Genomic DNA, 14,694 nt, shown 5'->3' with positions numbered 1-14,694 from the left:
CCCGTCTCTACCAAAAATACAAAAAATTAGCCGGGCATGGTAGCGGGCGCCTGTAGTCCCAGTTACTCGGGAGGCTGAGGCAGGAGAATGGCGTGCACCTGGGAGGCAGAGCTTGCAGTGAGCACAGATCACACCACTGCACTCCAGCCTGGGCAACAGAGCAAGACTCTGTCTCAAAAAAAAAGAATGTGTGAAGGCTTGGCATGGTGGCTCATTCCTGTAATCCCAGAACTTTGGGAGGCTGAGTCAGGTGGATCAACTGAGGTCAGGAGTTCGAGATCAGACTGGCCAACATGGAGAAACCCTGTCTCTACTAAAAATACAAAGATTAGCCAGGCGTGGTGGCTCGCACCTGTAATCCCAGCTACTTGGGAGGCTGAGGCAGGAAAATCGCTTGAATCTGCAAGGTGGAGGTTGCAGTGAGCCGAGATCATGCCGTTGCATTCTAGCCTGGGAGACAAGAGCAAAACTCTGTCTCAAAACAAAAACAAAAACAAAAACAAAAAAAAACGATGTGCGAGCCCAACTTTACTCTTTTCTTTTTCCTGCTGGTTGGAATGACGACATGATTTTTGGAGCTCCATTGGCCATTTTAGACTATAGAGTAAAGCTGCTTGCTGTGGATATTAGTGCAAAGAGATCTAAAGAGCTAGGTTCCTGTCACTGTAGAATGACTTCGTCTAGACTTTTATTGCATGAGACAGAAATAAACTATACTTTTAAAGCCAATATTATTTGGGGTGTGCTGGATTGTTCTGTCGTCAACGTGACTAATCTAGGCAGAATGTTTTCTGGAATCCCCCATATGACCTAGGTTAGAGTTGACCTCAAGAGGAGCTTGCTCATACTTTGCAAGGCAGAAGTGAAACAGCAGCCATGCCTCTCCAAAGATCGTCATTGTGCCGCATGGTGATAGGCAGATATTAAGGTGCCCAGTGAGTCCAGCTTGTCCACTTTCCTCTGTTCTACACCAGGCTGTTCTTCCCAAATGCTAGCCCTGCTGGTCAATAGCAGCAGGTCCACCACCAGACACTTAGCATACACGGAGGTGTCTTAAGAGAGGCATAGTTTCCCATACAGTGTTTAGCAAGCTCCCTTTTTGCAGTCCCACTTTGGCTGATGAATGTCCTGGATTTCTCAGATTTCCTTGCAAGCTTCGACTTGTCTACTCACCCCAGGGCTTTAGGGGACTGCTTAGTGACTATTTCTCCAACTTCCCCTTCCGGATCTTTACTTTCTCAACTCCTCCCACAGTTGTGTAAGTACTAGTTCCTATAAGAAATCCCTTGCCTAATAACACTCACAGGGGCTCTATTCCTTCACTGAACCCTGACTGATATATTGGATTTTATGATATGTAGATCACCTGTATTCTAACAGAGTCACATACATTATCCTGCTAAATCTTCCTAAGAGCCATGGGACGGTAGCACTGTCGTTATCTCTATTTTACAGACATGGAAATGGGTTTAGAAAAGTTAAATAATATTCTCACTGGCATACAGCAAGTAAGTGGGGATTCCAAGTTTGTAACTCAATCTGCCTCCTGCCAGAGCCTGAGAGCTTAACCACAATACCTTAATGCATATGTACTTCTTATCCAGAAGTTCTACTCTAATTCATATTCCTTCTTGCTTTAGTCTTTTTGTGTTTAAAGTCAATCATGCTACCTAATCAGACAACCATAATGTACGAACAACAAACAATAAAGATTGCTAGTATCAACAGGGTTTACTTAATAGCTTTGGAAAGTGTCAGTGTTACTGACAGTCTCTTTGTTTATTTCCACTACGGCTCTTTAAAAGTAAAACCCTTGGCCAAGTAGCGCTGCACTTCAGGCAAGCACCAGGGTCCATTTGGGAGGCTTCTTTAATATTTAAAAGCTGAGGAAAGATTAATATCACACCCTTGGCATATGCCTACTAAAGCAGAGACTGTAGGCTCAGATGCCTACAATTAATTCTGAAGGAACAAAAGAACAGGTCGGAGCTTAATATTGGGGTGTAAATGAAAATGAAGTCAGGGCCGGGTGCGGTGGCTCACACCTGTAATCCCAGCACTTTGGGAGGCCGAGGTGGGTAGATCACCTGAGGTCAGGAGTTTGAGACTAGCCTGGCCAACATGGCGAAACCCCGTCTCTACTAAAAATACAAAATTAGCCGGGTGTGGTGGCGCATGCCTATAATCCCAGCTACTCTGGAGGCTGAAGCAAGAGTATCACTTAGAACCTGGGAGGCAGAGGTTGCAGTGAGCCGAGATTGCACCAGCAGCACTGGGCAACAATGGGAGACTCTGTCTCAAAAAAAAAAAAAAAAAAGAAAAGAAAAGAAAAGAAAATTAAGTCAGACCTAGGGAACATTTTCAGGATTTACTAAACATATACCCACAGGGAAGGAAGAAAGAAGGTCAGCTATAATACACTTTTGGATTCTCTTAGATCTCAGCACTTTATAGGGAATCAGAGTCCTCATTTTTTTTCAGCCAGTGTGGAAGATCCTGTCGGTGCCATGCTCATATCCCTTCAATACTTACTGTTTCTGTATGTGCAGACGGTATCCTACTGCTAGTACATGATGCTACCCGAGGGCTTTTTCTCACTTCAGTGAAAGTTCTCAGCGCTGTAGAGTTAGCACCCCGGAAGCAATTATAGACTAATGACTGATGGGAATTAGAGGACAAACTCCAGCTTCCTCTCCCACTCAGGTGGGACAACTCCCAGAGATTCCCAGCATGATTGACCCTCGGTTGCCCCCATTGGTAACGTAATGGTCTAGGCTTCCCTCAATTCCCCGTCTTACTTCCCGTTTCCCCTGTCAGTGCTTCCTATGATCACCTCTCAAAGTACTTAGTTTAAACTTTTTGCTTAGGGTTGGCCCCTGAAAGAATCTGGCAGAAGACAGCCCAATTATGGGGAAAGCACTCCTTCCCAAAATAATTGGCTAAATTTCTCAATTTTTTCAAGTTTCAAATTCTATCCATTAGGGGTGCATATCGGGGGCCAGTCATGGTGGCTCAAACTATAATCCCAGCACTGTGGGATTATAGGCTGAGGCGGGTAGATTGCTTGAGCCCAGGAGTTCGAGACCAGCCTGGGTAACATAGTGAGACCTCATCTCTGCAAAAAATACAAAAACTAGCCAGGTATGGTGGTGCATTCCTGTAGTACCAGCTACTAAGCAGCTGAGGTGGGAGGATCGCGTGAGCCTGGGAGGTCAAGGCTGCAGTGAGCTGTGTTCATGCCACCACACTCTGACCTGGGTGACAAAGTGAGACCCTGTTTAAAAAAAAAAGAGAGATGCATGTGGGGTGTCAGGTATCAATTTGGGAAATTTAAATACTCCTTGCAGGGTTATGAAGCAACTATCATTTTTTTCCACTGTATCTTAGGGAAAATGGTTGGTGACATTGCTTTCTTCTTATTACTATTTAATCTCACCCAAAATAATTGGCTAAAATTATTGGCTAAAATAATTGGCTGCTCAAAAGAATCATTAACCATCATAAAGTAAGTCAATTCTCACTGCCTCATTCTGGAGCAGGCTTATGTTTGAAGGAGTGTGATCTCAAGTGTACATCTGCAATTCGGAATTGAAAGACTGCAATTTGAAGTTGAAATACAAATGGGCAGTGGCTGAACCATATATAACAATGGAACTCCGACCCATGAAGGGGATCAGAACATGTTGCCCCCAAATATGCTGCTGTAGCATATTGATTAATTTGAACTGAAGGCAATTGAGAAACAGCAGATGGCCTCTGACCTCCACTTTTCTTTTCTTTTCTTTTTCTTTTTTTTTTTTTTGAGATGGAGTCTCACTCTATCTCCCAGGCTGGAGTGCAGTGGTGTGATCTCAGCTCACTGCAAGCTCCGCCTCCCAGGTTCACGCCATTTTCCTGCCTCAGCCTCCAGAGTAGCTGGGACTACAGGCGCCGCCACCAAGCCTGGCTAATTTTTTGTATTTTTAGTAGAGAAGCAGTTTCACGGTGTTAGCCAGGATGGTCTCAATCTCCTGACCTTGTGAACTGCCCACCTCAGCCTCCCAAAGTGTTGCGATTACAGGTGTGAGCCACTGCACCTGGCCTGACCTCCACTTTTCTTAAAAGCAGGACATACATTTTCCATGAGAAAGGTGCTCTCCCATAAGCAGAAATAAAGCATTCTTATCAATGGAAATGGAGAATTGACACTGATTGTCTGCACAAACAAACCTTACTAATATAGCCCTTATCTTCCATTAGTTTTCCTCATATACTTCCTAGGTACTTTCCAACAACTTACCACCTCTAGAAGCCCAAACCCCTGTCCTTTATCTACCTATGTCTTCACAATTTATTGCCTTTTGTTAAAATGGTATATAAGCCTCCGTATCCACGTTTCGAGGTTTTCACATCTTCTCTGTAAAGCCCTGTATGCCATATAAAAATATTAACATCAAATGAAATTGCATATATTTTTCCTTTTATTATAGTATTTGTCAGTTTAATTTGCAGGCCCCAGGTACCTAATAACATACGAGGGTAACTGGCCGGGTGCGGTGGCTCAAGCCTGTAATCCCAGCACTTTGGGAGGCCGAGATGGGCGGATCACGAGGTCAAGAGATCAAGACCATCCTGGCTAACACGGTGAAACCCCGTCTCTACTAAAAATGCAAAAAACTAGCCAGGCGAGGTGGTGGGCGCCTGTAGTCCCAGCTACTCGGGAGGCTGAGGCAGGAGAATGGCGTAAACCCAGGAGGCGGAGCTTGCAGTGAGCTGAGATCCGGCCACTGCACTCCAGCCCGGGCAACACAGCAAGACTCCATCTCAAAAAAAAAAAAAAAAAAAGAGGGTAAAGTTCTTCCTTCCTTCATTGACAACATGCAGCAACCTATCCAGGAAACTAATCACTTATTTTCAATAGCCAACCAGCAAGACAGTCTGCTATAAGTCAGATTTGTTGGGAGTCACAAATCTTTAGTGACAGTCGAAGAGGCTAGACAATAACAGTTGTTTCCTGTGACAATAAGCCAGTATCGCCAGGACTTGATTAATAACTGACCGCTTTTCTAATTTTTGTCCCTGCTTCCAAATTAGGACCAATCAGAGAAAGCTGGCCGGGCACAATGGCTCATGCCTGTTATCCCAGCACTTTGGGAGGCTGAGGCAGGTGGATCACCTGAGGTCAGCAGTTTGAGACCAGCCTGGCCAACATGGCGAGACCCTGTCTCTACTAAAAAAAAAAAAATACAAAAATTAGCTGGGCATGGTGGCGCATGTCTGTAGTCCCAGCTACTTAGGAGACTGAAGCAGGAGAATCGCCTGAGCCTGGGAGGCAGAGGTTGCAGTGAGCCAAGATTGCATCACTGCACTCCAGCCTGAGGACAGAGTGAGACTCCATCTCAAAAAAAAATTAAAAAATTAAAAAATTTAAAAAAAATCAGAGAAAGCCAATATGCACCCCTAACCAATCACATAGAAATTCCTGTTTCTAGTTCACCTGCTTACAGCTTCCTCATGTCAACAGCCTCCAACTGGGGCATAGTTGAAGCCTTTCCTTTTTCCTACAGTAAAACTTTCCTACTCCTCTGCCTGCCTTGGAGTCTCTGCCAGAATACAAGTGACAGTGGTTGACCCCCTTGCTATAGCAATCTCTGAATAAATAGACTTTGCTTGTTCTCATTTGGTTTGTCTTAGTTTATTTCCACATTCTGTCCACCCTCGTAACTTTCTATTTGGGGGGCTTATCTCTCCATCCACTTTGTGCTGAAGTGGATGACATACTATTTTAGAGTTCCAATTGTAAAGATGCCTTTTATCCCTGGATAAGATTGCATTTTGATCTGTTTAATCTCAATGAGCTAGAAGTTTTAGGGCACCAAGATAAAAAGGCTGGAGGGTTTCATATGTCCTTTTCCCCACTATCAAATGCAATCACAAAACAATATTTCAGTATTATCAGTACTGCTTTTGTTCCTATCCCTTACCTGAAGGCGAGAATCTTCAATCGTTTAAAGTTTCCTAGAACCTTCACATAGCACCGCTCTTTAGGTGTCTGATAATACTGAAATATTGTTTTGTGATTGCATTTGATAGTGGGGAAAAGGACATATGAAACCCTCTTGACTGCCTACAAGTTTACCATTGAGTCTCTACAGAGACTCTTCTTGGGAAGGCGAGTGAGTGTCTTGGCCTTGTTAGGGTCCATGAAATGCAGTGTAACTTTCTTACGACTTACCAGACTGGTTATTTATTTGTTCTTGTGAACCTTGAATATCTGAGATAGGTCTCAGTCGATTTAGTAAGTTTCTTTTGCCAAAGTGTCACCCATGACACAGCCTCAGGAGGTTCTGACGACATGTGCCCAGGGTGGGAAGAACACAGCTTGCTTTTCTTTCTTTTTTTTTGAGACAGAGTTTCACTCTTTAGCCCAGGCTGGAGTGCAGTGGTTTCAAGCGATTCTCCTGCCTCAGCCTCCCGAGCAGCTGGGATTACAGACGCCTGCCACCACACCTGGTTAATTTTTGTATTTTTAGTAGAGATGGGGTTTCACCAAGACGGCCAGGCTGGTCTCGAACTCCTGACCTCATGATCCGCCCGCCTCTGCCTCCCAAAGTGCTGGGATACAGGTGTAAGCCACCACTCCCAGCCCACAGCTTGGTTTTATACATTTTGGGGAGACATGAGACATCAATCAACATACGTAGGAAAAGGCGGGACCACTGGCCAAAAAGCAAAAGCAGGGAGGAGGCTTTCAGGTCATAGGTAGAGAAGAGACAAATGGTTGCATTCTTTTGAGTTTCTAATTAGCCTTTCCAAAGTAGGCAATGAGATATGCATTTATCTCAGTGAGCAGAGGGATGACTTTGAATACAATGGGAGGCAATTTGCCCTAAACAGTTCCCAGCTTGACTTTTCCCCTTAGCTTAATGGTTTTTGAGACCCCAAGATTTATTTCCCTTTCACGTTTTCAACCTTCATTCTCACACTTCTGTGCTCTGCTGTGTGTTAGATTCTGTATTCTACATTTACAAACATTTACAAACTACGTTTACAAACTGCATTCTACATTACAAACTTTTGGTCAGACTCTGCCAATGGAAGGAGATTAAAAGGCAACAGGGAGGGAATCGTGACTCTCTTTTTCTAGTTTTGAGCAGTTGAAAAAGCAGCTGTTTCCAGCAGTTCCAGCACTACACACCAGTGATAAAAGAACAGAGGCGGCAATAGCACTGATGGCAGAGGCAACATTAGTAGTGAAGTCTGGGGCAGACGAAGCCACAGGGACTCCGACAGCAGCCTCCTGGGCTCCAGTTCAGGTAGCTGGGCTTCACAGAAGCCTTAGCTGCACACACCCTTGGCCTCTGCTCAGTGATTTTTGCTTCCCCAGTCTAGAAATGGTTAGTAGTTGCTACTCATCGAGTAAGCTTCTCACCCTCTCTGGACTTTCCAACATTAACTCATTTCTTTATTTAAATCTCTACTGGTTGAAATGCCAGGAGTGGGTTTTTATCCACCTTAATTTCATAATGAATGACAGGATCCTTTCTTGGTGAAATCCAGTTAAAATTCCACCATAGTAGAATCTCAGGGTATCTTTCTTTGTTTTGTTTTACTTGAAATATAAAGGAACAAGTTTCCCTCTTATTTCTTTGGGAAGATATCTGCCTTAGAGAAAAAAACCACTGGCAGTGGATTTGCATAGATTATTCATTCTCCCTGAGCACAGATATGCAAATATATTCCAAGAAGGGGCTTGGTGACCTTGATCTACTCTATTTAAGATTCATAGCAGCCCAGTGAGGTGGCTCAAGCCTGTAATCCCAGCACTTTGGGAGGCCAAGGCCGGTGGATCACGAGGTCAGCAGATTGAGACCATCCTTGCTAACACGGTGAAACTCTTGAATCTGGGAGGCAGAGGTTGCAGTGAGCCAAGATCCTGCCACTGCACTCCAGCCTGGGCGACAGAGTGAGACTCTGTCTCAGAAAAAAAAAAAGTCCTTTGGGTAGGCAATAGTGCCAGCTACTCTGGAGGCTAAGATGAGAATATCCCTGGAGCCCAGGTGTTGGAGGCTACAGGGAGCTATGATCACACCACTGTATTTTAGCCTGGATGACAGAGTGAATAACAATCCTGATATTTTAGTACTCTTTGTTTATAAATTTAAAAAACACAGATAACAGAATAAGAAATTAGAAAATAATAATTACATGACCAGGACCAAACTTCACATGGAGACCTTCCAAAATATCTCACAAAATACACGTTTTTCCCAATGAGCAATCTGAGATGTGGTGAAGGGTTTGCGAAGGTAAATGAATACGTATCATCCACAAACACAAGGCTCCTTCTGCGTCAAGGCGTGTTTTGCACTAGTGTGGAAGCACTGTATTTTTGTTTGTTTGTTTGTTTGTTTTTGAGACAGAGTTTCGCTCTTGTCGCCCAGGCTGGAGTGCAATGGCGCGATCTCGGCTCATTGCAACCTCCACCTCCCGGGTTCAAGCAATTCTCCTGCCTCATCCTCCCATGTAGCTGGGATTACAGACTCCCACCATCACACCTGGTTAATTTTTGTATTTTGTAGTAGAGACAGGGTTTCACCATGTTGACCAGGTCAGCTGGTCATGAACTCTTGACCTCAAGTTATCTGCCTGCCTCAGCCTCCCAGAGTGCTGGGATTACAGGTGTGAGCCACCATGCCCAACCCTTCTGTTTTTTTCAAGTACTTTTTTTTTTTTTTTTTTTTTTGAGACAGAGTCTGGCTCTGTCTCCCAGGCTGGAGTTTGGTGGCACGATCTTGCTCATTGCAACCTCCGCCTCCCGGGTTCAAGCGATTCTCTTGCCTCAGCCTCCCGAGTAGCTGGGATTACAGGCGAGTACCACCACACCCAGCTAATTTTTATGTTATAAGTAGAGACGGGGTTTCTCCATGTTGATCAGGCTGGTCTTGAACTCCCAACCTCAGGTGATCTGCCCGCCTTGGCCTCTCAAAGTGTTGGGATTACAGGTGTGAGCCACTGCGCCCATCCTTCACTGAATGACTATTGATTGAAGACATTAACATTGATTTTATTAATAAAAATAAAAATTAACACCTCCATAGTACCTTCTCTGTATGGTTCTCTTCTAAAAGGATATTAGCCAGGTGTAGTGGCTCAGACCTATAATCCCAGCACTTTGGGAGGCCTGAGCTCAGGAGTTCAAGACCAACCTGGACAACATAGTAAGACCCTGTGCCTACAATTTTTTTTCTTTTAATTTGCCAGGCATGGTGTTGTGTGCCTGCTATCCCAGTTACTTAAGAGGCTTAGGTGGGAGATCCCTTAAACCGGGAGTTTGAGGCTGCTGTAATATATGATCACACCACTGTACTCCAGCCTGGGCAACACATTCTGTCTCAAAAATAAATAAATAAATAAATATCAATAAATAAAAGCATATTAACTCATTTGTGAATTTAAATTATCATCACCAACCGTACCCTATTTTACAGATGAAAAACCTAAGGCACAAAAGAATTATTTAAAATGTATCTGGTGGCTGAGCACAATGGCTCATGCCTATAATCTCAGCACTTTGGGGGACTGGCTGATTTTGTATTTTTAGTAGAGACGGAGTTTCTCCATGTTGGTCAGGCTGGTCTCGAACTTCCAACCTCAGGTGATCCGCCTGCCTTGGCCCCACAAAGTGCTGAGATTACAGGTGTGAGCCACCACACCTGACCACACCAAAGGTTTTTTAAAATCAACAAATTATTTGGAAATTATTAGAATAATTTTTTTTAAATTGCACAAAACTTTTATCGTATGGTAAGCAGTTTTATACACACACACGTATAACTATATATGTAATTGAATAAGCAGTTTTATACATATATAATTTAAATAATTTAGAAATGGAGATCATATTTTTCAAATGTTTACATTTATATATTGATATCTAGGTGAATTTACAAAATGTATTGTGGATTAGATACGTTGATTTCATTCCCTAGAGGAAATATAAGCAAGCCCCATTCAAACAGACTGAAATGGTAAGGGAAGAAATGTGGTTTTTTTCACATAACTATAAGTAGTCCAGCGTAGGTTCCAGGCATGGTAAGATCAGTGGCTCAGTGATGTCATCAAAATTCTTTCCATGTCTGTTCTGCTTTCCTCTCTGTGAGTGTTTACCCTCAGGCTAGAGCCTCGTTACTCAATATGGCAACAGCACTTCCTGCTGTCACATCTGTGGTGGTTTAAAACGTGTCCACAAATTCCTTACTATTCCTCCTTCCCTGCAAAAGTGTAGCCTAATTCCCCTCCTCTTAAATGTGGGCTAGACTTAGTGACTTCCTTTAATGAATAAAATGAAATAGAAATGATGGTGTGTTGTTCCTAAAATTAGAATATAAAATATAATGGTTTCCTCCTGTTCTTTTTATTGGGATCACTCTGGGGAAAGCCAGTTACCATGACAGGAGGACATTCAAGTAACCCCATGGAGTCGATTCACAGGGTAAGTAACTGTGGTCTTCTACTAAGAGCCAGCAATAAACTGAGAACTTATGCCAACAGCCATATAAGCCATCCTGGAAGTATATTCCCTAACCCCAATCAAGCCTTCAGATTAATGCAGCCCTGACAAATGTCTGGAATGGAACCTCATGTGAGAATCTGAGCCAGAACTGTCCAGCTAAGCTACTCCTGAATTCCTGACTCACAGAACTGTGAGATAATAAAATAATTGTCATAAAAACATCCAGAGGAGGCCGGGCGCGGTGGCTCAAGCCTGTAATCCCAGCACTTTGGGAGGCCGAGACGGGCGGATCACGAGGTCAGGAGATCGAGACCATCCTGGCTAACACGGTGAAACCCCGTCTGTATTAAGAAATACAAAAAAAACTAGCCGGGCGAGGTGGCGGGCGCCTGTAGTCCCAGCTACTCGGGAGGCTGAGGCCGGAGAATGGCGTGAACCCGGGAGGCAGATCTTGCAGTGAGCTGAGATCCGGCCACTGCACTCCAGCCTGGGCGACAGAGCGAGACTCCGTCTCAAAAAAAAAAAAAAAAAAAAAAAAAAAACATCCAGAGGGAGAATGGTGCATCCTTTCTCTCTCTCTCTCTCTCTCTGAGAAACTGCTAAGACTTCCTGGCAAACGTATTAAACCAGTTAGTGATTGGGAACTAATATTACCATGATTCTTATACTGAACCACCCTGCGGAGCTGGAGCTGGAGTCAGTGTCTTCTGAAGCCTAGGACTGTGTAGAAGACACAGTTTCTGATGGGAAGAAATGAGGGTACAGAAACAGATATCGACAGGTGACTAATCAAGATAATCTAGGTTGTACTGTATAACAAATATCCACCAATTCTCTCAATGGCTTAACACACCAAAGGTTGTTTCTTTCTGTTACTGCATGTCTAATGTGCCTTGGCAAGGAGACCTTGGCTCAAAGAGGTTTCAGCTCAACACTTGCTTCCTTGATCTCTCCAACAGTAACACATTGTTTATTAGATCTTAAAGTTTTTTCCTGGAAGTTACACATATCATATTACCTCCTCTTTTACCTTATTGACAGAAGGTCTAATTTCAAAGAAGTCAGGTAACACAATATTACACTGTGACCAGAAACGGATTTTTTTTTTTTTCCTTTTTTGAGACAGTCTCACTCTGTCACCCAGGCTGGAGTGTAGTGGCACAATCTCGGCTCACTACAACTTCTGCCTCCTGGGTTCAAGTGATTCCTGCCTCAGCCTCCTGAGTAGCTGGGTCTACAGGTGTGTGCCACCACGCCCGACCAATTTTTGTAGTTTTTAGTAGAGACGGGGTTTCACCATATTGGCCAGGCTGGTCTCAAACTCCTGAGCTCGTGATCCCCCTGCCTTAGCCACCCAAAGTGCTGGGATTACAGGCGTGAACCACCGTACCCGGTCCGAAAACTGAAATATTTTAACATCACTGATGAGTACCAGCAAGGGAAAATCAGGGTTTGGATCCGGGTGTGGTGGCTCACGCCTGTCATCCCAGCACTTTGAGAGGCTGAAGTGGGTAGAGAGCTTGAGTCAGGAGTTTGAGACCATCTGAGCAACATGGCCAGACCCTGTCTCTACCCAAAAAATAGAAAAATTAGCCAGGCATGGTGGCGCATGCCTGTAGTCCCAGCTACTGTGGAGGATGAGGTGGGAGGATTGCATAAGCCTGAGAGGCAACTGCAGTGAGTTGTGATTACACCACTGCACTCCAGCCTGGGCAACAGAGCCAGATCCTGTTTCAAGAAAAAAAAAAAAAGAAGAGAAAAGAAACAAAGAAAAGAAAATCAGGGTCTGGAAAATGTGCTTACTAAGGGACTGGAAATTGGGATGTTACAGTAACAACAAACTTTCTCTACTTCAGCCCCTGCAAGTCCTCTATCTCTTAAGGAATGTCTCTCTCTTCTTTGCCCTTTAAGAGTTGAAGTGGGAGGCCGAGGCGGGCGGATCACGAGGTCAGGAGATCGAGACCATCCTGGCTAACACGGTGAAACCCCGTCTCTACTAAAACTACAAAAAATTAGCCGGGCTTGGTGGCAGGTGCCCGTAGTCCCAGCTGTTCAGGAGGCTGAGGCAGGAGAATGGGGTGAACCCAGGAGGCAGAACTTACAGTGAGCCGAGATCATGGGACTGCACTCCAGGCTGGGCAACAGAGTGAGACTCCACCTCAAAAAAAAAAAAAAAAAAAAGAGTTGAAGTGGTTAAATAGATTGGATGTTAGGGCATATGGTACTGGGATAAGTCCTAGCTTAATTGCTGCTAGATTTTAGCCTAGCATGTGTGAACAGGTCTTAGCAGACTACTTGAAAACTTTAGTGAAAACATTAGTGCTGACTCATGATCATGTATCTGATAATTACTCTTCTGATATTAGGTCCAATAATGTGTAGTTTTGCTAATAATTCTAAAGTTATAAATAATATGTTGAAATTTTAAAGTGCTTTGGATGTTGAAATCTGCATGTCAATAGCTCACCTTTTCTCAGGGTTTTCGTCCTTATGGCTTAGTTATTATTATCCTGATGGGATGCTTGGACGCTTCTGGGTAAGGAAACATCAATTCTCCTGCTGGGCTAGTCCACCTGTTTCAGGTCCTGAAAAGCTACTGACCTAGTGGACTTCAGACTCCTTGCTTTGTCTTAGCGTTTGAGTTCTTTTATTTCTGACTGGTAGCTGACCTGTTTGTTAATACATCTGGAATGAAGTCTGTTTTTCTGGCCGGGTGCGGTGGCTCACGCCTGTAATCCCAGCACTTTGGGAAACCGACGCGGGTGGATCACGAGGTCCGGAGTTCAAGACCAGCCTGACCAATATGGTGAAACCCCGTCTCTACTAAAAATACAAAAAAAATCAGCCGGGCGTGGTGGCGGGTGCCTGTAGTCCCGGCTACTTGGGAGGCTGAGGCAGGAGAATCACTTGAACCCGGGAGGCAGAGGTTGCAGTGAGCCGAGATCGTGCCACTGCACTCCAGCCTGGTGACTGAGCGAAACTCCGTCAAAAAAAAAAAAAAAAAAAAATGTCTGTGGGATGGACAACATATTTAGGCCTTAATTTAATATCGATAGTTCATCCAATTAACTCCTTCCAAGGCTTCTCTGGCAGTGGTTCTCAACTTAGTCCCTGGGGGTGGAAGATGGGCAGGGACCGCATTTCCTATCACCAAGTGACCTTAGAGCAACAAAATCTCTAGCGTAGACTGGAAAGTGTGGCACCCATGACTTCCCCAGTCATGAGGGGTCCTCCCTCCTTCATCACTGCACAAAGGGACTGACGCAAAGGTGTAGGTCTAGTTCTTTTGGCTTTTCCGATTTTGTCATGGATTGGCCTCCTCGGGGACACCCAGACACAGAGAGCAGAACTTTTATTGCCACGAGGTAGCTGAACTCTTAACCTTTCTGGTTTACGTAACTATTTTAAAATGGCATTATTTGTAAGTGTGGACATTTATGGAAAATCGTCGGTTGTTAGGCATACAGTAACTGCTGTTGTTCCTGGTCTTGCAGGTGTGGACTGACTACCGCGATGCTACCCTCATCTTTAAGGGCTGTCACACCCTAGCTCAGAGGGAGCAAGGGACAACCTTCAATGCGCAGGGTGTAGTCAGGCTGTAGATCATGTGAAAGCCTGGAGGAGTACAGTCACCAGCTGGTTCACTGTCTTCCTTGCAGCCCACTTAGCAGTAGTTTCAGAACGCGCTGGAGGAGGCTTGCGGGGGTGGGGCTGGAATGCCTCCTGCATTCCTCCTCGCCTCTTCCTCCTGGCTGCGTTTGCGGGTGCGGGGGAGGGGCGAGCGCAGGGAACAGAGCGCAGCGGCTGAGTCCAGCCAGCGCTGGTGGCTCCCAAGGCCCCGAGCACGTGGACACCAACTCTCTTCACATTATCTGGTAGGTTTATCACAAAGAAGGCAAAGGCGGGGCCTCCTTCACAAAGCCTTCTAAAAGACGCCCTGGTTTTCAAATTATAGTTTTGCAGAGGTCAAGTTCATTCATGCTTACTAATCTCTCATCTATAAAATGGGGATAAAAGAAAAATTACAGCAAATATTATTCAGAAAAAGGAACCTTGCCTAACAATACAGCGTTCATTTCCTGTGAAGAGTGGAGAGGAACTAAGTAATTGCACTTTGTTGATTTTATTTCAGCCAGATAACAAAGAGAGATCTATACAACAAATGTTTCCCCTTTGTTCCCGCCTTGTAAAGAGCCATT

This window comes from Papio anubis, chromosome 9 (genome assembly GCF_008728515.1).
Source record: "Papio anubis isolate 15944 chromosome 9, Panubis1.0, whole genome shotgun sequence".
Lineage (NCBI taxonomy): Eukaryota > Metazoa > Chordata > Mammalia > Primates > Cercopithecidae > Papio > Papio anubis.
This window is presented reverse-complemented; position numbering follows the sequence as displayed.